The sequence below is a fragment of the Copadichromis virginalis genome, unplaced genomic scaffold, assembly GCF_057382275.1.
Source record: "Copadichromis virginalis isolate Kocher_CV1m ecotype Utaka unplaced genomic scaffold, C_Virginalis_male_GT1.1 unmapped_scaffold_1, whole genome shotgun sequence".
In the NCBI taxonomy this organism is placed as follows: domain Eukaryota; kingdom Metazoa; phylum Chordata; class Actinopteri; order Cichliformes; family Cichlidae; genus Copadichromis; species Copadichromis virginalis.
The window spans coordinates 5,195,122-5,217,775 of NW_028188589.1; the positions used below are offsets into that span (position 1 = coordinate 5,195,122).

The 22,654-nt window shown below is 40.9% G+C and overlaps 1 long non-coding RNA gene across 2 annotated transcripts; it reads right to left on the reverse strand.

Annotated features, from left to right (window-relative positions):
* Positions 1–8,629: 8,629 nt before the first annotated feature.
* LOC146679634 (uncharacterized) lies at positions 8,630–20,077 on the reverse strand. Of its 2 annotated transcripts, none has more exons than XR_014918601.1 (3): positions 20,020–20,077; positions 13,291–13,396; positions 8,630–8,790 (listed from the first exon to the last, which is right to left on the reverse strand). It is a non-coding gene; the product is annotated as an uncharacterized LOC146679634 (long non-coding RNA). The 2 variants fall into 2 exon arrangements; XR_014918602.1 differs by lacking the exon at positions 20,020–20,077 and adding an exon at positions 15,668–15,766.
* Between the last annotated feature and the right edge of the window lie 2,577 nt (positions 20,078–22,654).

Genomic DNA, 22,654 nt, shown 5'->3' on the forward strand with positions numbered 1-22,654 from the left:
GGAGATCCTCTGACGTGTGCATGGCTAATGTGAAGTATGATTAGTCCTACATGACATCAACAGCAGAGGCAATGAAAGCTTTGTTGTTAACAGGTTGTAGGTAAAGTCAAATGTCTACTTCTACACTTGTGTTGGGTAAAGTTCTTCTCACTGCAGCAGATTTATATCTGTGCTTTCACAGGGCGTGATGTGGAGCTCAGCGCTGAGGTGCAGGTCTCCTTGGAGACGGCATCCTGGCTGAAATATTATCATGCTTCCAAAACATTTCAGCTTTTATTTTGAAAGAAACAAGACTTGAAAACGAATCCCCTTCTTCCTCTTTGTCTTTGTTCTTCAGAGGAGTGTCACCTGGACAAACTCAGGGCTGTTCTAGAGCCTTTCTTATTATTTGACTCCATAGAAATAAAACTGAATCGAATCAAACAAAAACTCCCAAACAGCTAAAACACTTTGCTTTATTCTCTTTTTTAACAAATACGTTGAAGTCCATCCACAACAACACAGCTGAGATCTCCTTTGTAATCAAGTGTTTACATCCTTTGTACAGATCTGCATACAAAACAATCATTTACGTCCCACAGAAGTCTAGTTACACGTAACTATACAAGAACTGGTAAATGACAGAAACATAAGACACATGATCACAGGTGATAACAAAAAGAGAAAGAATTCATGTGTTAGTGATGTTTTTCAGCCCTGATGGCTCATGTTGGAGAAACAAGCTGAGGTACGTGGAAAGTTCACACACACAAGTGGGCGTGAGCGCACACACAGAGAGAAACACAACTGAAGCATCTGTTTGCTGTTTCTGCTTTCATCATCTCTGCTGCTGTGTCAGGCTGGGGTCTCTCAGTGACGTGGTTGAGGTGAAGTATGACGAGTATCCCTGATTCAGTCCATCGAGACAAAGGGCAAAGAAAGCTGTTGTTAACAAACTCTATGGTGATGTGGCATTTAGCTCTGACTCTACGCTCTGCTGAATCCTTTGAACCTGCTGATCAGTAAAGCTCTACGTGCTGCAGCAGATTGACCTCATCTGTGTTCACAGGTGTGGACCTCAGCGCTGAGGTGCAGGAGACTTTCATTCAGTTCTCCCTGCAAACAGCATCCAGCCTGGAAATACTGTCATCTTTCCCACAAATGGTGCTCTTATCTCAGAGAAGAAGTCTGATGTAAATAACTGCAATCAACATAACTGCAATCAATAATGCCAACATGATGACTGTTCATAGCTCCTGCTTTGAAATACTGAACTTAAACATTGACCTGATGAAAGATCACAATTCACAGTGGCCCACTGTCAGAATCATTCTGAATATAAACTCATCGAGTTAATCTGAACCTTTCTCAAATGTGCTGTGAATAAATGCTGCTGCAAGCCACTGTGGGAAAGCTGTGTTATTATCATGGAAACATCTGTGACACATTCACAGAGGACGAGGACACAAAGGGACGACACGCAGAGGCTGTGTTAAAGTCAAAAATCCAAATCTTTAGTCCTAAACAGGCAGTGGTTACAAACAGGAAGACGAGCAGTCCATTAAACAGTCTACAGGGTCAAACATACAGAGAATTCAAACAGCTATTAAAAACAAATAACTGGACACTGAAAAACTTCAGTGATGTGTGAGGCACCAAAGGGAAGCAGCTGAGTATATTCAATGAATTATCTTCAAATACAAAGACAGAAACTCCTACAGGCAGCATGCAAACTGAGCAGGATACACAAAGATCAGAGATTACAAAAGAAATCAGAAAAGATTTCAAACTTACTGAGAGCAAGGCCTCTGTTACAAATCTGTCTAATAGAAAAACATGCTGTACAGATACAATACGCTCAGTGTTCATGGTCATTTAAAAACTGGCTCTACCTGAACCACTTCAATATTTTATGAAGTCACTGAGTCGACCATTTCTACAGTTTGTTTCCTTCATTGCAGTTAGAGTGCGGCTGGTAAGGATGAAAACACACACAGAGCGTAAATTGTCTTTGTTAGTAACAAACGTCAGCAAAGAAAAGACAAAACACACAAACACTCTCATGATATTCATGAATCATCAGAAAGCATCCAAACATTCTGCTCGTGGACTTTTACAGTCTTATTTGCACTCGCTCATCTTCATAATCATCCTGATCAATACATGACAGGGGAGGCTTTGAGGTAGGCGGGGCTCTCTGCTGATGTCAGCATGAAAGGCAGGACCAGCGTCTGCCACATGTTGGTGAAACATCACAGTACACTGGCGTGGTTTCCTTTCCAGATGTTGGACGTTTGACACTTCAACGTTGAGGCCAACAAGAAGACACAGTTTTGGGTCGGGTTGCTGCAGGGTTTCTAACTGAGCAAAAGCAGAAGCACACAGACCAACAGGGATCAGATGCTGAGTGTTAGAGGAACATCTGTGCTGATCACTGAATGCTGCTGTGCTCTCTTGTTGAAGTTGGCTGGTGGGACAGTCTAATAGTGATATCCTGCCCATCGGAGGAACACTTTTAAAAACACATGCAATACTTTGTTTGTATTACAGTCACAGTTTATCTTATTTTTGTCCTTTAAAAGTGTTGCTGTACTATAAAGTCCTATAATTTGAGGCTAAAACGGCTCAGAGAGTCTCTCTCTCAGAGGATCTCCTTTGAAAGTGGAGACGGCTTTATCCGCTGATCCACGTCACTTTACCTGGATGTTTTCTTTGAAGCTGGATGAAGACTCCTCTCCCTCACTCCTGCTGCATCTGTGTGGTCCAGTTGGCCTCTGAGGTCACAGTCAACATCTGTAGCAGAAGAGGGGAAATAAAAGTCCAGGTTACCAAAACTGGGAGCTTTTCCAAAATAGAGCGTAACTGGACTTTTTCAGCCTTACAGGCAGATAGTCGTCTGAAGCTGCAGCTTTTTCTTTTTAGCTTTTTCCAATCTCTGCTCTCGGCTTTCTTTGAGAACATGTCTGCTTTCTTGGCATGGGTCTGTCTGCTGTTGGTGAAGAGACTAAATCCACATACTCGCTACTAAGATCTCTTCAAGTAGTCTCAACCAGATTACAGTTTAAGAGTAAATGTCTCCTGAGAGTTTCACCTTGGGGAGATGCTGTCTTGCTAACATGCAATCATGAGCATTAATCTATGAGGTGAAAAAGTAATTTTAAAAGCTCCAGCCACAAGTTTTATTTCATCTGTGTTTTGGTCAGAGTCCCATCAGACCTCCAGAATGGTGTCAGAGTGTTTTCTATCCACGTGATGAGCACAGGCCTCAGGTCCAGACCTCCACGGGCACCATAGCCTCTTTGGAGCTAATAGGTGCAAGAAGGTTTTGTTGGGATAGGAACTGAAGAGGAAACTGACGAGGAAGGCAAGGATCTTCTTCAGCTCCTCCGAGCCGGGACCTCTTTGTGTAGGCCAGCATTGGCCAGGTAGCCCTCCAGCATCGCTGGATGGCCGACAGTGGAAAACCTAGAGGAGGAGGAGAGAAACAGCAGCTTGGAGCATGTCTTTATACTGTTTAGTTTTTAGAGCCACAGACTTTCTTTTAATGTCATTGTTCAGGATCTATGACTGATTATGTATTTATTGTATTCCTCCATGACTGTGTGACAGCAAGTGGAAAAAACCAGCTTCACCTTTGTTGATATGCTTGTAATTTTAATATTGATTAAATGGCCCATGAAATAATAGAAAGCTCATATATGAAAATGTATTTTAAGAAGTAAAATGTTAATCTGAGTACAAAGGAGTACACTCACCTTCTGGTAGATGGAGGTGTAGCGAGCGCTGGTGAACATCCAGGCCTCCTCGTAGAACTGATCACTGATTGGATCCAAAACATCGATGGAGGATCTGTGTAAGCGCTGAGGATCGTCCTGATGGACAGAACAGAAGGAGAGTGAGACAAGTGAAGATATACTAAACAACACTGTGACATGAACTGAGCCACACACAGTTTGATTCACAGGTGATTGACACATTATTTGACCACGAGCAATCTTTTCTGGTTTGACGCCGTCTTTGTAGCCAGAAACCAGCTCTCTCCTCGGCTTCCTCCACTACACGCTTCCCCCACGCCAGTCTCCTCCGTCACTATAAAGGGGAGAGTCATGAGCGCCATCACCCTCACCTGTGCCGTCCAACGTCCCGCCACCAGCCTCCACTGCAGCAGGCCAGAGACCACACCCCTGCCACAAGAAGTAAAAGTATATCCTTGCTGTACCCTTAATGCCAAATGTGCTAAATTAACCGCTGCCTTTGCCCCTTTGGGATTATTCTTATGTCACTGGGATGTTGACCTTTGACCTTCACATTAGAGAGATGGGCAGACATAATTAGTGTATGAATTTTAAAGTAACAGGTAATAAAGAGAGTGTAGCAAATGTAGTCAGGTTTATTACTCTGTATCACACATGAGTGCCCGAGGGAGGCGGGGCTGACTGGGGAGACACAGGAAACAGAGAGACAGGGCTGACTCGACATGAAACGATGAAACGTGGGACACGGGAACAGAAACTAAACACAGGCTGAAATGAACACTGAGGGAGGGAGAACTAAGATTACTGAGAGCCTGATAAATAAGAAGAACAAAAACCAAGAAAAACAAGAGTCAAAGAAAACCAAAAACACAAAGCATTGGGCCAGGACCCACTGCTGTGACATTTATATGTGATAAAAACATTAAAAACTGCTCACATGTTGAAATCTTTCTACGTATACTTTAGGTTCAGCTCTCCAGCCTGGCATTTGGTTAAGCATGATTCAAACATTTGATTTTGTTTAACTGGTTTTAATTATAGTTACTTTTTGTGAACATTTGTTGCAGCATTTAAAAATACATCATTTATTTTCAAACTTTTATTTGATTTAGAGCATCATATTTGACCAACGTAAATGTTTTAATTTCATATAAAATAACTGAAACAGTGAACTAAATATCTGAAATCTTTCCTTCCTTAAAAGTTATAATCCTACTTAAGTTATAGTGCAAATGCTTAAGCAACAAATATACTTGATGCTAATTAATTAATATTTCCCTTTGATGTTGCAACTATGCGGTCACTTCTGTCTTTAAACAAAATAATATTTTCCAGTTACAGAAATCATAAAGTCCAAACTAAAGTGCTACTGTTGCTATATGCATTTTATATAAATCATGGATGATGGTCCTGACATGAAGGAAGAGAAAGTTACAGGTTGCATCCTTTGACTTTGTCTCCGTGCCTTTGGGCGATTTTCAGAAGGACAGATGTTTCTGTTCAATTCTTAAATCAATTTTTTCACACACAAACACTATTTTAAAGCTTCTAGAGAGTAAAATATTAATGATAATTATAATAACAATAATAAAAACAAAAGCTCTCAGATCCATCAAACCAAGCAGCAGAAAGAACAATAACTGAAGAGAAAACTTTAACCTTGTAGACTTCATTATGTTCCAGCTGCTCTACAGACGCTGTGACCTCGAACTTAAGCAGGTCGTAAAGTATGTGCAGCTCAATAACTTCATAATCAGACCCTGTGGTATTTAGGCAGCAGAACAACTAAGAATAACAACTACAAATAATGTTTTTAGGTTTCTGTTGTACTGCAAGGTTCGGTACAGGAGAACCAAACCAAGAGCAAATATTACGTCTCATTTACAGCTGAGCACGAAGAGCCATCAACATTTAGCAAATTGAATCATCTTTGTTTAGATGCAAGAAGAATCATATAGAAATGAAAAAGTAGAAATAGAAATCCAGAGCAAAGATATCCTCTAATTCAGCGTAGCACATGTGCAGCTGCTGCGATTCACGTAAGCATTCGGCTCGTCGCAGTTGCAGATTTTTCTCTCGCTGTTCTGGCTCACAGCGCTGCAAACACAAAAATAAATATCCCCAAAGGTGTGAAAGGGAGCTAATTAGTAAGAGTATTGTTACTCTCCGCAGGAGTAGTCCAGCAGTAGAAATCAGTCCAATAACAAGGTGTGTAACATCTAGCAGGGTGACAGAAAAACCCAGGGTAACTTCTAAGGACCTCAACGTCTCTCTCACATTGTGTTTTTTAAACATGCTTCCATTTGTCACTTCAGTCTTTACTCTGAAATACAGGAAGAGAAATCATGGCTGAAACAATTTCTCATGAAACCAGGGGTGTGGTCCAACAGTCAGTTTGGTGAGGAAGGTTCCTAACTGAGAGAAGTGACCCAGAAGTATCTGTGTAGCAGCCACAATGAATCCAGATCATGAGCTTTATTAATTGATCAAAGTCTCTTCTTTCATCTTCTGTATCATTTAGTTTGCATTGGTAATGCCCATTATTGTAATGCTTTTTTAAGACCAGCAAAACTTTATTTCACTTTGGGTTAGCTGGGATAAGTGATGGATGGAGGGAATTTTACTTCAGCCACAGAAATCCTAAACAGGAAGGAGGAGCAGAGTTACAGTGGATCACTATCCAGCAGGGAAACAAGGTTTATTTCAATTTCTTGGCCATGAGTGAGATTTACAGAGTGGGCAAATTAGGGAGACGACACCATCAGATCCCGAGCCCTCCATGTGATAATCAAGAGACGGCTGCTGTGCTACATCCATAAATAATGAATAAATTAGGAGCTAAAGCTGAAAGGACAGTTTATTTGTACCATCTTCACGTGAACACATTCAAGAACATCACAGATGAAGAAACATTAAAAACTTCCACACTACATAAAGCAAGAAAAATAGTTTTTCTTTCAGGTGGTTTCAGAAAAACAGAAACATCAAACATCTCCAAGACTCTCTTTGAAAGAACTAAAAACCTTTGTTCTCATGGTCCAATCATGAGTGAACTCCCCGATGAAGCCTTGTGTGCTAAAACATGTCAGAGTTTTAAAGGTTAAACATGAGTTTCCAAAACGTTTTGCTGGAGAACAATGAACTATTTGACTGAGTTTCAATCATTTACAGACGAGCAAAACCAGGACAGAGAAAAAAGGACAAAACTGACTCAGTAAAACAACAGAAAAGAAGATCCCATGTAGATCTGTATTATGTAGAAGTTCAGCCCAGCAACCAGTTCAGTTCAACACAAGTTTAAATGATTCTATCTGAACTCTGTGGAGCCTGATCTCAAGCTTTTTGAGTCCGACACAGAAACCAGAGGATCTTTCTGTGTCTTCAGATTCACTGTGATCCAGTGATGGGAGTGATTTCAGCCCTGAGTGATCGCGCTGATGTTTGCACAGAGCAGACAATGAGGTGAATGTTTGGGCACACTGGTAACAGTGAAACAGTTTATTAGTAACGTGGGATAGTTTGTGTGCAGAGTATGATCTGAGATTCCTGAAGCTCTTGTCACACTGGTCACAGCTGTAGTTTCCTTCCATGTGTGTACGTTCATGAATGTTACGACTATGTGAATGTGAGAAGCTTCTCTCACAGTGTCTGCACTTGTGTGGTTTCTCTCCTGTGTGGACTCGTTTGTGTGATTTAAGCTTCCATGCAGTGGTAAAGGATGACCCACACTGATCACAGAGGTGCTTTTTAACCCCACTGTGAATCAGTTCATGTCGTTTTAACTCACTTGGTGTGGTGAAGCTTCTCCCACATTCTTTGCAGTATTTCAGTTTGTCTCCAGTGTGTCTACGTTGATGTGTTATAAGGGCAGCTTGCTGACTGAAAGTTTTTCCACAGAGGTCACAATGAAAGTCTTTCCCACCACCACAGTGATGACAGGGTTGAGAACTGGATCCATCTGTGTCGCTCTGCTTCTAAACAAAGACAGTGTAAGTCAGTCCTTCAACATTTGTATCCTGAACGTCGCCTGAAATAAAGAGCATCTCTGCAGACGTCCAACTACATTTGACTGTTTCAGTTAACACACTCAGTTTACTGGGCTGCAATAACTACAATACTACCACCATAATACTACAGTAATACTAAAATCATAACTGAAAGGAAAATCTGAATAATCACTCAGAGCTGCTTTTCCATGCAGTAGAATTGCTAACATGCTAACACAGTTTAATGAGCAGAGTTGTTCCAAACAGTCAGGCTAAAATGACAAGATAACAATATAAATACATACCTCACAGTAGCTGCACTTGTAGAGTCTCTTTCTGGTGTGGATCTGTTGGTGTTGTCTCAGGTGACGTGGAGATTTAAAAGTCTTCTCACACAGGTCACATCGATAAGGTCTCTCCTCAGTGTGGGTAAACATGTGTTGTTGTAACTGTGCGTCTGTTGTAAACTCTTTGCCACACTGTTCACAGCAGTACACATCATGTCTGGTGTGAATGCGTAGGTGTGTATTTCGGCTCCCTCTCCAGCTGAAAGTTTTTCCACAGATGTCACAGCTGTATGCCTTAATTCCAGAGTGGGTAACTTGATGCCTCTGTAAGCTGCTACTGCGAGTAAAAGCTCTGCCACACTGATCACAGCTGTACGCCTTAATTCCAGAGTGGGTAACTAGATGACTCTGTAAGTGGCTACTGTGAGTAAAAGCTCTGCCACACTGATCACAGCTGTATGCCTTAATTCCAGAGTGGGTAACTAGATGACTCTGTAAGTGGCTACTTTGAGTAAAAGCTCTGCCACACTGATCACAGCTGTACGCTTTAACTCCACTGTGGATGAGTTGGTGTTGTTTTAGGGAAACCTTCCTGGAAAAAGAATTTCCACACATGTCACAGCTGAACGGTCTCTCTCCAGTGTGGATGACCTGATGCTGTTTTAGTTTAGCCCTCACAGTAAAACCCTTCCCACACTCGTCACAGGTGTGTTTTTTCTCTCCCTTTCTTCTGTGAGGTTTGTCGGCCTCCTGAGAGCGCTGACTTCTGGCTCCATGTTGGTCCTGCAGTGACAGAGATACAAACAGAGGCAGTGAGTGAAATGCAGTCGTGGAACAAACTCAACCTTCAAACTCCATTAACAATAGTTTTAAACCTGAAGGTGGAGCGTGGCACCAAACACCTTAAAGGTCTCTTATCCCCACCTGCTGGTAGTTCTAACACATTACATCCAACCTGCTGTTAAAGATAATTCATGACTGTTCAAACACTAAAATCATGCCCATCCCTCCTGATTGTACACACACACACGCATTATTTTATAATTTAGATTATTTTGTTGTTTCCTATTACATATTTCTATAATTTGTATAGATTTATACATAATTATTCAGTGATAATAAATCCTATGTTTGTTTATTCTAAAGGAACCCCGTTAGCTTCCACAACAGATGTTGCTCGTCTTCCGTCAAATACTCACATAAAATATTACACAATAAAGTGGATTCAAGATATCCACATAATTTCACTCTTACATCCACAGTGAGGTTTCACAATTGTTCAAATATAAGCAATCAATAATAATAATAATAATATCAATAACATTGAGGCACATTACACAAATTTCAAAAACAAATCATGTCTTACAATATTTACAACAACTAAAAGCTCTGTAAATCGGCTTTTAAGTGTTCATTGAAGTTTTGAATAATTCTCTAATTTTTTAAGGCAACTTATTCCACTTAAAAGTTGCTCTAAATGTAACAGTTTTACAAAACATTACTTTTAACTCGAGCATTTACTAAATTGCAGCTTGTTGAAAACTGTGTAATATGATGATGTATTTCATCTGGATACTGCAGCTGAGCAGAATAAATGTGGTGTGTTTAACAGAATTGCTTTCTTTAGAACTACAAGTAAGCCATAGAATATTTTAGCCTGTACAGGAAGCCAAGAAAGGTTATTATGCATTTGATCAATATTAGTATAGTATGAACATCTTCACACTAATCTGGACGCCTTATTCTGGACTAACTGAAGTCTGTTAAGATCTGTCTTATTAGCTGCTGACCAAATGATTGAACAATACTCCAGATGAGACATTACTAGTGCATTAATGACATCTTTCATAATGAAGAAGTGATACACAAAGAGCATTTCATAGCCATAGCTATGCCTTGTCGGCAGACTCATGTGACATTAGTGATGTTTGTACTTTCAGCGTTAACTTGGTTTTAAAGCCTTTAAAATATACGCCGTTCAATAGTCGACCTTAATCTGACAGAGAATGTGATGATTTTGTGGATAATTAAAGTCAGTCATATATCCACAAACACAACAAGCTGAAAGTCAGTGATGCTGCTCGGTTTGCAGTCCTGAACATCACGGCACAAGCAGGATTCACTGCACTGTTAATGTTAGCTGTGTTATATTGCTGCCTCTGTTCGGTGGTGTCGAGCCAAACGCACTTTAACGTGTGTTTGAACGAGCTGACGGTTCACTCGTTAAGCTGAAAGAAAGATGCTTTAATCACAGCAGTCACACATGTGTCCACTGCACCATCTGGAACTCTTCTTGTTTACACTCGTAATAACACAAACACTAAATCCTGCTTCTCTGCTGCTGTTGTGTAGCAGTGTGTACACCTGAGACTGTCACCTGTCTGTCTGTCCTGCACTCTCGCTCTGTTTCTTTCTCTCTGATTGTGGAATAAAAGTATGAACATGTGTTTATAAGTTACACTTGTGTTTGAATCCTGCAGCTTATCACACATTTGATTTCCATGTGTGACGACTGCAAGTGTCCAGAGTGAGGACAGACTGAGGGAGCCACTGCTGCACATCATCTGTGAGGCTTTGCAGCCCTGATGATCCACCAGGACAAACTCAGCAGTGTGTGAGGAAGAGGAGGAGGAAGAGCCAGCAGCAGCTGACAGATGGAGAGAATAGACAGACTGTTCCCTGTTTGTGAAGGACTGCTAGGAAAGTTTAACATAACTGTCTGTGCTGAATCAGTGTTGGTCAAGTTACTTGAAAAAAGTAATCAGTAACTAATTACTGATTACTTCCCAAAAAAGTAATCCCGTTACTTTACTGATTACTTATTTTCAAAAGTAATTAATTACTTAGTTACTTAGTTACTTTTTAAAAACACGATTCTACATAATCCATCATACAAAATGTAATCAAATGGAAAAGTCTCTTTTTTTAAACTTGTTTTATTAGTTTTAATCTTTTAACTTTATGCATCAAGCAAAAATTTAATTATCTGCAACATTCTCTGACTGGAAGAAATTAGTTTAACATTTAAACCTATTTTCTGCACATTCCAGCACATAAAATAAAATATTTGTTGTGTTTACACTCAGTCTTTCAAATAGATGCAAGTAAAACACAGCAGAACATAAATAAAGTCAAAGACTCAGCGGTCCTGTTGCTCTATTTTCACCTGTAAAGCAGGAGTTGGGTAGGCAGGTGTGCCGCGGTCAGTGGAAGAATCCGCAAGTTTCTCTGTGAGTTTCCCATTACGTCGTTGCGCACTTGGTGCTTGCTTGGAAGTTTAGGGTTTTTTTTCCGCTGTAAAAAGAAGTTTTCTTCCCACGCACGATGGACGCTAATGTTTTTGTCACTTCTTATGGAATCAAACTCAAAGTAAGGTCAGTACTTCCACGCTTTAAACGCTGCACGCTCACACTCTCTCTGCACTCGATATGTGATCCACTGTTGATCTGCACACAGCTGTTGTCACTAACAGCGCACTCGCTTACGTCACTGTCGTGAGACATTCTCGCAAAGAAATCACGGTTTTAGTAACGCAGCGTTCCTACGGGAAAGTAACGGTAATCTAATTACCGTTTTTGCAATAGTAATCCCTTACTTGGGTTACAAGTAACGCGTTACTGCCCATCTCTGGTCCTGAATCAGTCTTATTAGGTAATGTTCAAATAATGTGATCATCCCAGTGTCTTCAGTGTGGGAGAAAGTACTCAGGGCCTTCAAGTTACACACTATGAAAGGCAGCAACAAGTTTAATGTTCAGAAACCTAAAGTCTGTATCAGCAGCAGGATGGAGCTAAAAATAAATGTTGGTTTCAGTTCTATGAAGCTTTGAGTATTTTGGATCAGTAGCTGCTGTGTTTGTTGCATCATATTGCTGTAACTGTTTATATGCTTTATATATTCTGAGCTAAGCTGATCTATAGTGTTACATCATATTCTATAAGGATGTTATGTGTTTGTAGACTTTCTGCCCAGTTTGACCCATTTAGCAGAAGTCAGCCTGTTTAAGGCTCTGATATCTATTCTGTGTGACTTAAAGCAGTTATGACATGGTCTGATTTTCTCACCCAATAAAGGAATATTTCATATATCAGTCTACTCTTCATTCTATCAGACACAGTTATCACAGCTCGTACATTTGCTTTTTACACATATATGTAAGCACTGAGCCAAATTTAGTACCAACATATTAAATGAACAATATTTGTCCCTTATATATGATACATCTGTATACACACTGTCACAGATACTTGTCTGTGAGTGAAGTGATTAATATAATAACTATGATATTGGCCATATTATATTTACACTGACTTTAGTCTCATGAACAACATCAGCTAATTGTTATTTACAGCTAATCTTAAACGACTGTTCAGCACAGAAATGAAGCCCAACAATCATGTTTCACAGTCCTGTGGTCTCAGCCTCAGATACTCATCAAATCACACAGAGCTCATGTAGAAACAAATGAACTAAATATGTTCTCCTTCATTTCTGTCAAACAAAGCTGTATGAAACGTTTCCAGCTGTTAGTATCATGGTTGCTAGGCAACCTGGGCAGCGCGACGGAGGTTAGACGTCCCATTTCACGAGCCTACGAGCCTCGCACTTCGGCCTTAGCGGTCTTTGAGTACGCGGCCCTTGAGGACTTTAAAGCTGCAGAACCTGAATCGGGATACAGCCATGATGATCTCCAGCCTCGTGCTCGCCAACATTCTCACCTGAGTTAAGAAGACGATCACTGAAATGGTCTCAGCAGGTCCTTTGATGACAGCAATGAAATGCAGTGGTAAGGCTTTTTGGGGATTAAGTTCGTTTTCATGGCAAAGAAGGACGATGCAGTTCATCTGATCACTCCTCATAACATTCTGGAGTGCAGGCAAAATGCTATTATAAAAACTTAAGCAGCAACTTCTCCAGGTTCCAATATTTATGCAATTCTCAAACCTTTTGGCCACGACTGTATAACCTCTTCTGAAGTTTAGTGGATATTATACATGGTTATGCTCAGGATGTGTCGGCCAGTTTCCACTGGAAACGCCTTTTGGTTAAACTGTCAGCGAGGAATTTGCATTTGCACTGTTACATTTTTATATAACTTTAATGCACATAAACAACAGCTGCTTGTTTCAGTGAAAATACATTGATGGCTTTTTAATAAAGTTGTGCAGCTGTAAAGTATTTTGTCTGGTGTCAATTCTATCGTCAGCTACATCGTTATGGCAAATGTTCGAATGTATATGGTGATAAATATCTTTGGTCATATGGTCCTGCTCTGTCTGTCACCTTCTGTGTTGAGCTCATTGTTTCCTCTGTAGTGGCTGAGCTGAGTCCAAGTAGCTGAAAATGTTCCTCTGCTGCTCCGTCAGACTCTCCTCCTCCTGCTGATCAGCTGGGACACAAAACAGATCTTTGTTAGGCTCCACACTGCACTGAAGAGTCAAAGTGTCTCATATGTTCATCTGACAAGTAAAAGAACACATTTTTGTTTCCCGAGGTGGGCAACTTGTTGGAAACAAACACAAAAGGTTTGAGCACTGATACCTGCCATTGCTGGCATTGAAAGATGCAACGCCAGCAATGTGGATTGTCAAGACTCAAACCAATCATCAAGCAAAGACAACAGGGATCATTTGTTTCTGTTTATTTAGCATTCACAGCATTTGTAGTTGCCTTCTGTGCAGGGGAAGTCCACGCACACTGTGTGGTACCGCCATCCGCAGAAGGTGCATTCAACCTCTGTAAGAGAAACGAGATTGTCTGAGACTGAAATGATATTCACTAAAGAAGTGGTGATTTGTAAAACTTCACATTTTGATCCGGGACGTACTCTGCATGAAAACAAGCGCTCACTCTTCCTGCTCAACAAATGACAAGGGCGGAGCCTTATACCACGTGATACAGAAGCTGTGCCGTGTGATGCTAAAATTAGCAGGGAAACAACAACGGAGAGCACGTCAGGGATGACGAGAAAGTGACAGGAGAAAATCCGTCCCGGTCAACCACCCAAACATCAATAACGGGAACCTTATACAGCGCTTCCCTATACCCGTCGACCTCCCGCAGGCACAAAGACATCACGGAGGCTATCACTTATCACCTGACCAAAGATATGGCTCCATCAACACTGTGCAAAACGAGGGATTTAGGAAAACGATCAACACCCTAGACAAACGCTACACAGTGCCGTCCCGCAACTATTTTTCTATTGTTGCACTACCTGCTCTGTACACGCAGCGTCGAGCAACGGTGGAGACGGAATTTCAAGCAGGACAACATTTTGCTGCAACAACAAAACGTGAGACATTTGTTGTTTTATGTTTATTTATTGTTATGAGAGAATCATGATCTCAATTCTAAGCCAAAAAATCGTGATTCTCATTTTATGCAAAATCGTGCAGCCCTAACATTAACACAAAACTATTGTTTCACCAGAGAAACACACATGAAGAGAGAGAGAGAGACAATAACAGCTACCAAACAGTCGTCATAATTCGTCACACAATGAGAAAAGGACAAATCAACAAGTAACAATGACTAATTAATATTAAAATCTGTAACATAATGTATTGTTTGGAGTTTAGTCTGATTGGTTCAGGATGACCTGCCATTATCCAATCACACGTCTGCTTACCTGCATCTTTTCTCTTTTTTCTAACCTGAGCACCTGATGGCTTTGAACTTTTGTTGTCCATCTTCCATTGGTTTGAATTTTGCGCTGCAGTACAAACACAAATCCCCCAACCCGAGGATCAGCACAATTAACCTAACAGACCTACACCTTAGTTCACAGATTCACTTTGTCTAAGGTTGATTTCTGGGATTTCACACAACCCAGGATTCAGATCGTGAATCCATGATGGGCTTGGATTTACATCATTATAAATGAAATGTGCTCTACTTGGAAGCAGCCGGCCCCGCCCCTTTTGACGGGTTGTGTGAGACTTTAAATCATCAAACTGTAAATTATAAATTTAAATTGTTATTGATCCTTTACCCCGAGTCCTAAAGTGTAGATTTATTTTCTTACTCTTCTTATATTTATTGTTTGTTTACTTGCACCGCTGTAACTGCAGCCTCGTCGTCTCGTCTCTCTATATGCTGGACTGTCTGTAGCGGAGATGACAATAAAGTTTACTTTGACTTCAGCAGCGCGCAGGCGCACCGAGGGCTCTCGCGCTCACTTTATAGAATTTAGAAAAAACATCGGTGCAGATTATAAGTCTGTATCATAATATCTGTTTGTTGTTTTTATTTTGTTTTGCGAGTTGGTTATTAGATGCCGCTCCAGCCAGCCAGAGACTCCCCGCCGCCCCGCCCTCTCCTCCCTGTGCCGCCAGCAGCAGGCGCACCTCGCAAACGGAGGGCGCCCTTACTCCCAGCAAATGGCTGATAGAAAACCGATCGGTGCCTACGAATTTCCCAATATGCGCTGGCATGACGTCGGGGAAGCATGGGTACGACCGATTATTTTATTTTTTTCTTGCCCGTGATGCCCCCCCCACCACGATGCATTCTATTGGTTTGCACACTTACACACACCCAGCTGTGGTTTCCTGTTTTGCTGGACTCTGGAGAGCCCCGCCTTTAACGCTCTTCTCTCACAGAGAGCAACAGAAAACTTGGAAAAACTCCAGATTGACTGAACTCAGTTCAAAGTTACCTTGACACCTTTAGATGTGAGACGTAGTGATGGTCCGCTTGAAGCTGACGCTCCGGTGCGTGTGTCAGAAAGATCAACGCGCTGCTTCAGAAGCACCGTGTCGAGGCTTGATTCGTTTGGCCAGAGTCACGTGATCAGTGACGTCTGAAGCTTCGTTTAGAACGTACCTTTTTTTAAATCGAACTTTATTGAAACACAATGAGTATACAACATACAAACAGATGAAGTTTACAAAAGAACAGAACATGAACATACAGAACCAGGAGTAAAAAAATGATGATATGAGGAGGCGAAAAAAATCAACATATTGTAACGTGCAGTGGAGATGAAGCCAGCCGCGGAGGTGTGCAGGTGGATAGCGAATGAGCAACAGCTTCTGACTTTCCAAAAAGTACTCATTTATTTACAATATCAAAAATAAAAGTGCTACCTCTACCACACATTACTAAAGAGCACACTAGTCCGCGTACACACGGGAGCATCCATTACAGGAGGAGTGCGAAGAAGAACAAAAAGGGGGTGACACCAGTCGTGAGACAGGAGGCGCCGCCATGTGGTGATACACTGCATTACAATAGCAACTGTTACAATATAAATATTGTTCTGAGAGGCTTTTTGTTGGTTGAGTCTGAAATTGATTGTATGTACAATTCATATCCTTATAAAAAGGCAGAAATATGGTGTTTTATTAATAAACTTACATTTATGGATATAAAATAGCTAAAAGTATTAACATGCCTCAGAGAAATCACTAATAACACTAAGGGCTGGACGGATTTGATTTGCATTCTTCAAGAAGAGTGTGGTGTCATCAGCTAGCTGGCTGATGATGAGCTCCTTATCAGCTGTGCTGATTCCTTGTATAACAGGTCAAATCTCGGGGTGGAGTCTTAATCATTTTAATTGAGCTATTGCCATTCGTGTACAAGGTTTTGATAGCTTTACAGAAAAATGCCAAATTTTTCCAAAGAGTGGAAAATAAATTGATGTTCAATTGTATCAAAAGCCTTTTAAAAATCCAGGAAGAGAATGAAGCTATAGTCAGATACCAAATCAGAGTAATCAAGTAGATCTAAAACCAGTCTCATGTTCTTAGAAAGGTGTCTGTTTCTCATAAAGCCTGATTGTGTCTCATCCATAATTGTGTCCAAGAACTCTTTCATTCTGTTAGCAAGTACTAAAGCCATAATCTCATAGTCATCATTGAGCAGACAGATGGGTCTCCAATTATCAATAAGAAGTAAGTCTTTGTTTGGCTTTGGAATAAGTGTTATGAGACCCTGAGTAAGAGTAGGAGGGAGGATGTTATTCTCTACACTTCCTATGAAAAGCTGCAGTAAGAACGGAGCCAGGAGATTAGAAAATGATTCATAAAACTCTGCAGTTAAACCATCTGTGCCGGGAGATTTGTTGGCCTTAAGTGCAGAAATAGGATTACAAACGTCCTCCACAGTCAGAGGGCTGTCACAGTGACTTCTATCTTCCACAACAATAGTTTTTAGGTTTTTAATATTATTGAGAAACAGCGTTGAGACATATATATATATATATATATATATTCTACTTTTCTAAATGATTGACTATTTCAATGGAGAACCTAAATGACACGGACCCGTGTTTGTTATTACATATCTCTATTTTGAATGTGACAAGTCTATCATTGCCTGTTATTCATAGGTATTAACAGAGTTTTTGGCCTTTTTTCCTCTATAACAGTTAATTGACTCTTTACAGTGGCCTGCTATGGTTAATAATAACATGTTCAGTCATGAGTGAAATCAAAGCTTTTCTTCACTTTAGCATTTAACATTCCCAACAATATAATGTGATACCTTAATTAAAACACAGCTAATAAAACACAATTTTCTTAATGCAAACATCAGTGACTCAACATTAGCAACCAAAGGGTTCAGTCTGCAGCTCACACTCATGTGAAGCTACAGCCTCCCCCTTTAGTCTCTGTCATCCTTCTGCTCCTGCACAAACAAAGCAAGACAAAACCTCCACCCTTCTTCTACAGGCTGGGTGAATTGTTGTGGACATTCTCTAATCCTAAAGTCGGCACCGTTTTTGTCTCAGTATCAAGTCAGTTAAACTTTTAGTCGTCAGTCCATCACAGTCCAGTCACATGCATACATCCACACACATTCATACCAGATATTGCTGATAATGGAGTCTCACGCGCAGCCTATTCGAGCCTCCATCACCAGCAAGATGACGTCATCATTTTAAAGGAAAACAGCTCCTTGTTTTTGGACTGGATTGACTCGCTGCAATCCTTTTAGGCTCAGGACTTCTCATGTGATCAATGTCACATATAAGTGAATTTCTCCCAAGCCCATTATAATCATGGAGAAAAACACTTTGCCACTGTTTCCAGTAAGAATATTTTATAGCGCTTTAAAGTTCAACCTCTCAGGTCTGGATTAAAGAGCTGATTTGTTAAATCGGGAACTCACAAAATACCAAAATATCACCACCGGTGGATCACACCTCTCAGATGTTCTTATCTCAGTGCACTGTAACAAAAGCACAAACAAACGCAACCAATAAAACACTAATAAAGTAACAAATACTGGGGCCCATTGCAAACATGTCCAAGCATAAAACCATCTTTCTCTCTCTTAGAGAAAGAAAACAATCCAAACCTCACTGATAAAATCAACGTAGTGTCAAGCAAAACCCAAAAATAACCAAAACTTCACCAGAAAGTTTTCCTCCCTCCCGGGACAATATTGTGCAGGAATACAGGCACCGTAACTCCTTTTGCACTGACAAAAACATGTTGGATTTACTTGATTCAATAGTGGACACTGGTTGCACACAAAGGTTTTGCTTTGGCAGAAACTTAAACAACTGAGTTAAATCAACACAACCTTTTCATATTCAGTAAACCTGCATGTTGTGTTCATAAAACACGATTGAAACATGTTCAGATGGAGTAAGTTGAGCTCCTGGAACATTTTAATCCTTCAATTGAAATTGAATGGGTCTACAACAACTACCATCCTCCTATCTCTATCCTGGTTGCAGCAGGGCTGGGAAATAACCCTGAAGTGATGGGTTACCAGGCAGGGTACACCCTGGACAGCTCACCAGTCTATCAGATAGAAACACACAGCCGTTTACATTCATGGATAATTTAGCCCAGGACCTTCTTACTGTGGAGCAACAGCACTAACCAGCATGCCAACAATGGAGGAAATACAGGAAAGCTATGATTTCCTGTATTTGAGGCAGAATTATTTTGTTCTTGCCCTTGACAGGTTAATCCACAATAAATAGCAACAGCATGCATGTGGTGTGTGTGTCGTTGTCTGCCTCTTATAACTCCAGTGATTTTCCTGTAGTTTGAAATCTTATGCGGTGTTGACACAATAATTTGTTGTAAACCAGGAAATTCCCAACTGTGGTAGAAAGCACAGCTTAGCCTTAGCAAATGTTCAAAGAAAAGTCGTCACTTCCTGATTTCTGCTTCACTGATAAATATTGTCACACTGGGGTTTTTGCAAATGATATCAGTGAGCACTGTGTGGCAGCTGGAGTCAGACAACTGAAGCTCCCACAATCAAGACCACAAACAGCTTTCAAAGGAGATTTGAAGCTTTTCTGGCAGCAAGCTTCATGATTTATGGGACTGGAACTGGAACAGAAACTACCTGATCACCAATGGTGAGCTGGCATGGAATTATTTTTATGACATTTTATCAAAGTTATAAATAAGCATGCCCATTAACACATAGTGAGTGAGCATGTTGTCTTCCCACGCAGTGAACAGCGGATGCTAATGTTTCTGTCACTTTTTACAGAGTCAAACTCAAAGTAAGGTCAGTGCTTCCACGCTTTAAACGCTGCACGCTCACACTCTCTCCACACTCGATAGATTATCCATTGTTCATCTGCACACAGCTGCGGTTTTAGTAACGCAGTAACGCAGTGTGCTTACGGGAAAGTAACAGTAATCGAATTACCTTTTTTGCAATAGTAATCCCTCACTTTACTCGTTTCTTGAAAAAAGTAATGGGATTACTGCCCATCTCTGGTTGGAGCTGTGCACTTGTGGGTTCAACCTTGTGTACACGTTTATCTTTGCTGTGTGTACTTGTACCTCTGAGTGGAAGCTGAACTCTTGAGTTCGAGTATCGAAGCATCAGCTGTGACGTTAAAGTCCAAACAGCTCGTTCATTTGACGTGCAAATGAACGAAGGTAACGCCGTTTTCATGTGGATGTGTCACTGAGACACTTTCCACATCCACAGCTCACAAAATGGGAAAACTATAGAAGTATAACAATGAAGAAGTTACTATGTTACGGGTCCCAAGGATGAAGACCTCGATGACAAATATGTTACCTGTAAAAGCAGGTGAAGAGCAGAGTAAGGAAGACACGATGCGTCTCTGCTTTCCTCCAGAACGTGTCTGAGTCTGATTTATTTCACACAAATAAATGCTATAAAACACTAAACATGAGCTTTCAATATACTGTTCAGCTGGTTCCTCATTCACATCAATTACATTTACTTATTTCACAACATCAGTGAAATATACTCTTTTTAACTGGTTCAGTTTCTCAAGTTCACATTTCTTTCCATAACAGCTACATCCTTTTATCATATCAATAAACACATCACATTGTCTTCTGCAGTGTCTTACTGGCTAAACAGTTCTATTCAATAACAGCATTGGTAAATACATTACATTTGTTCCCTCCAGTAATTTACTGGCAAAATCACTATTTAGTGCATCATGAAACACAGCTTGTTGAATCAACCCATGAATGCCTCTGTTAGCTACACAGAGTTGCTCAGAGTGCTTGTGTTACACTAGCTAATCTACTCAGTCACTTTAACAGAACTATTAACATTCACATCTCACAGAACTGATTTGATTGGAGCATTACAACACGTTTGCACAGAGCATAGGAGCGCACTGACTCTGCTTCACGAGCGCTCCACCTAACGAGCGGGCTCGCGGTGCGGTCGCGCGGGACACTCCTCTGGTTTTCTCCCGTGTTTACATATAAATAACTTTGGCGGACCGCCTTAACTCTCCCATTCACATTACGTGGGTAACCATGGTGACAATAAACAACATTTTCGGTGCGAGCACCGTGTACCGACCTGTAAAAGCAGGTGAAGAGCAGAGTAAGGAAGACACGATGCGTCTCTGCTTTCCTCCAGAACGTGTCTGAGGAAGCAGCGGAAGGTGGGCTCCACTTACTGCTCCCCGAAACCCCGGAGCAAGCACCAAAGTTCCGCCCTCACTGCTTTCTAACATAAAATGAATCCCTGTTACATGGATTTTCTATCCTCTTAAAGAAACTGAAAATAAATACATATAGCAATGAAAAATGTCCCGTTACATGAGTGTTTTACACAAAATAATATTCATGTGGTCATTCCCTCACAGGGGTGCCACAACTACACTGCTGTTTTGACAGAGACACAGTGTGTTTATCTAACTTGGCTGAAGCCAAAGTTCTCCAGACAAATTCAGTCTGTTTCTGCCAAGTGTGAACTCACTGGATGAGCGCCAGATACACAGAATCAAAAAGGGATAAATTACTTTTCTTATGTCATGTTCCCGTCACAAACTGGCTCAAGGAGAGGGGAAGCAGGAGTCCACAGATGAAATGTTCCTATAAATAAAGTGGAATTTATTCAAACTTTACCAAAACTTCAACACATCAAATACAAGCAGTTCAGCAGGGAGTGGATGTGTGTTGCATGTGCCAGGTGGATGCAGAGAGAGGCCAGGGCCACGTTCAAACCTGAACACGCTGCACAGTGTTTTCTTCCATTTGTTAGGGATGAATGAAATGCTTCCTTGAAAGGATGTGTGCAGTCACCAGTGGGCGTGGAAGCATGTGCGCCCTCATTTGGTGGGTGTGCAAGAAAAGTCATCCTGTCACACAGCAATGCCTACATAAATCACACCACTCTGCTTAAAATAATAATGTTTAGTGAAGCAGGTGAAGCAAAGGGCTGCTTTTAATAGGCTGGGAGACCCAGGTGTGCTGCTTTAGCTGCTGAGCCTCTTATGACAGAACAGCGGAGAGTGGTAAGAAGGGAGGAGGGGGTCTGGCTGTGTTTGTGAACGATAGATGGTGTAACTCTGGGCATTTCTCTATCAAAAAGACGCTATGCTGTAAGGACATTGAGCTGCTAGCGGTTAGCATGAGACCGTACTATCTACCACGAGAGTTTACACACGTGATTATGATAGCTGTGTATGTCCCGCCCTCTGCTAACGCTGCAGCAGCCTGTGAGGTCCTGCACACTGTAACCAGCAGACTCCAAACACAGCACCCTCAGGCCCTTTTCCTGATCTCTGGGGACTTTAAAGATGATGTAACCATTTAATTATGGTTACATAATTAATTATGTAATTAATTATGCAAAATGCAAAACGCTCAGCTGTGTCTCCAATCAAAGCTCTGTAACTTCAGAGGTGATGTTCATATGTTGACTAATGGTTTTCTTTCATTTTTGATGTACTGCAGAATATTTGTATAAAATCCAGGCCAGGAAAATCTCCTTCATGTGTTTCTGTGTTTTGTCTTCAGCTACGTTGACACAAAGGCCTCTGCTGTGACGCTCACACCTTTGATAAAGTCTGGAGAGTGTCAGCTTCCTGTTTATAGATACAAAAATATGTAATGTTGTGAACTCTGGCCGCAGCGGCGCAAGAAAAAGGAGAATTACGGGAAGCACTCACAACAGGTAAAATCAAAATAACAAAGTAAAGTAGGATAAAATAAAAAACAACAAAAGAACAACACAATATACTTCCCCGTACTGTTACTGCTAACCTCTGTTAACCTAGTAACTCTTACCTTCTAACTGACAGCTGGTCAATAAACGAGCTCCATAAACGCTCCATATTCACCTTTACATGGAATATAAAGGGAAAAGAAGAAACACAGTGCTGTGTCAGCGTTAGACATATAGATATATCCTTGCTTTTAATACATTTGAAGGTGGGTGG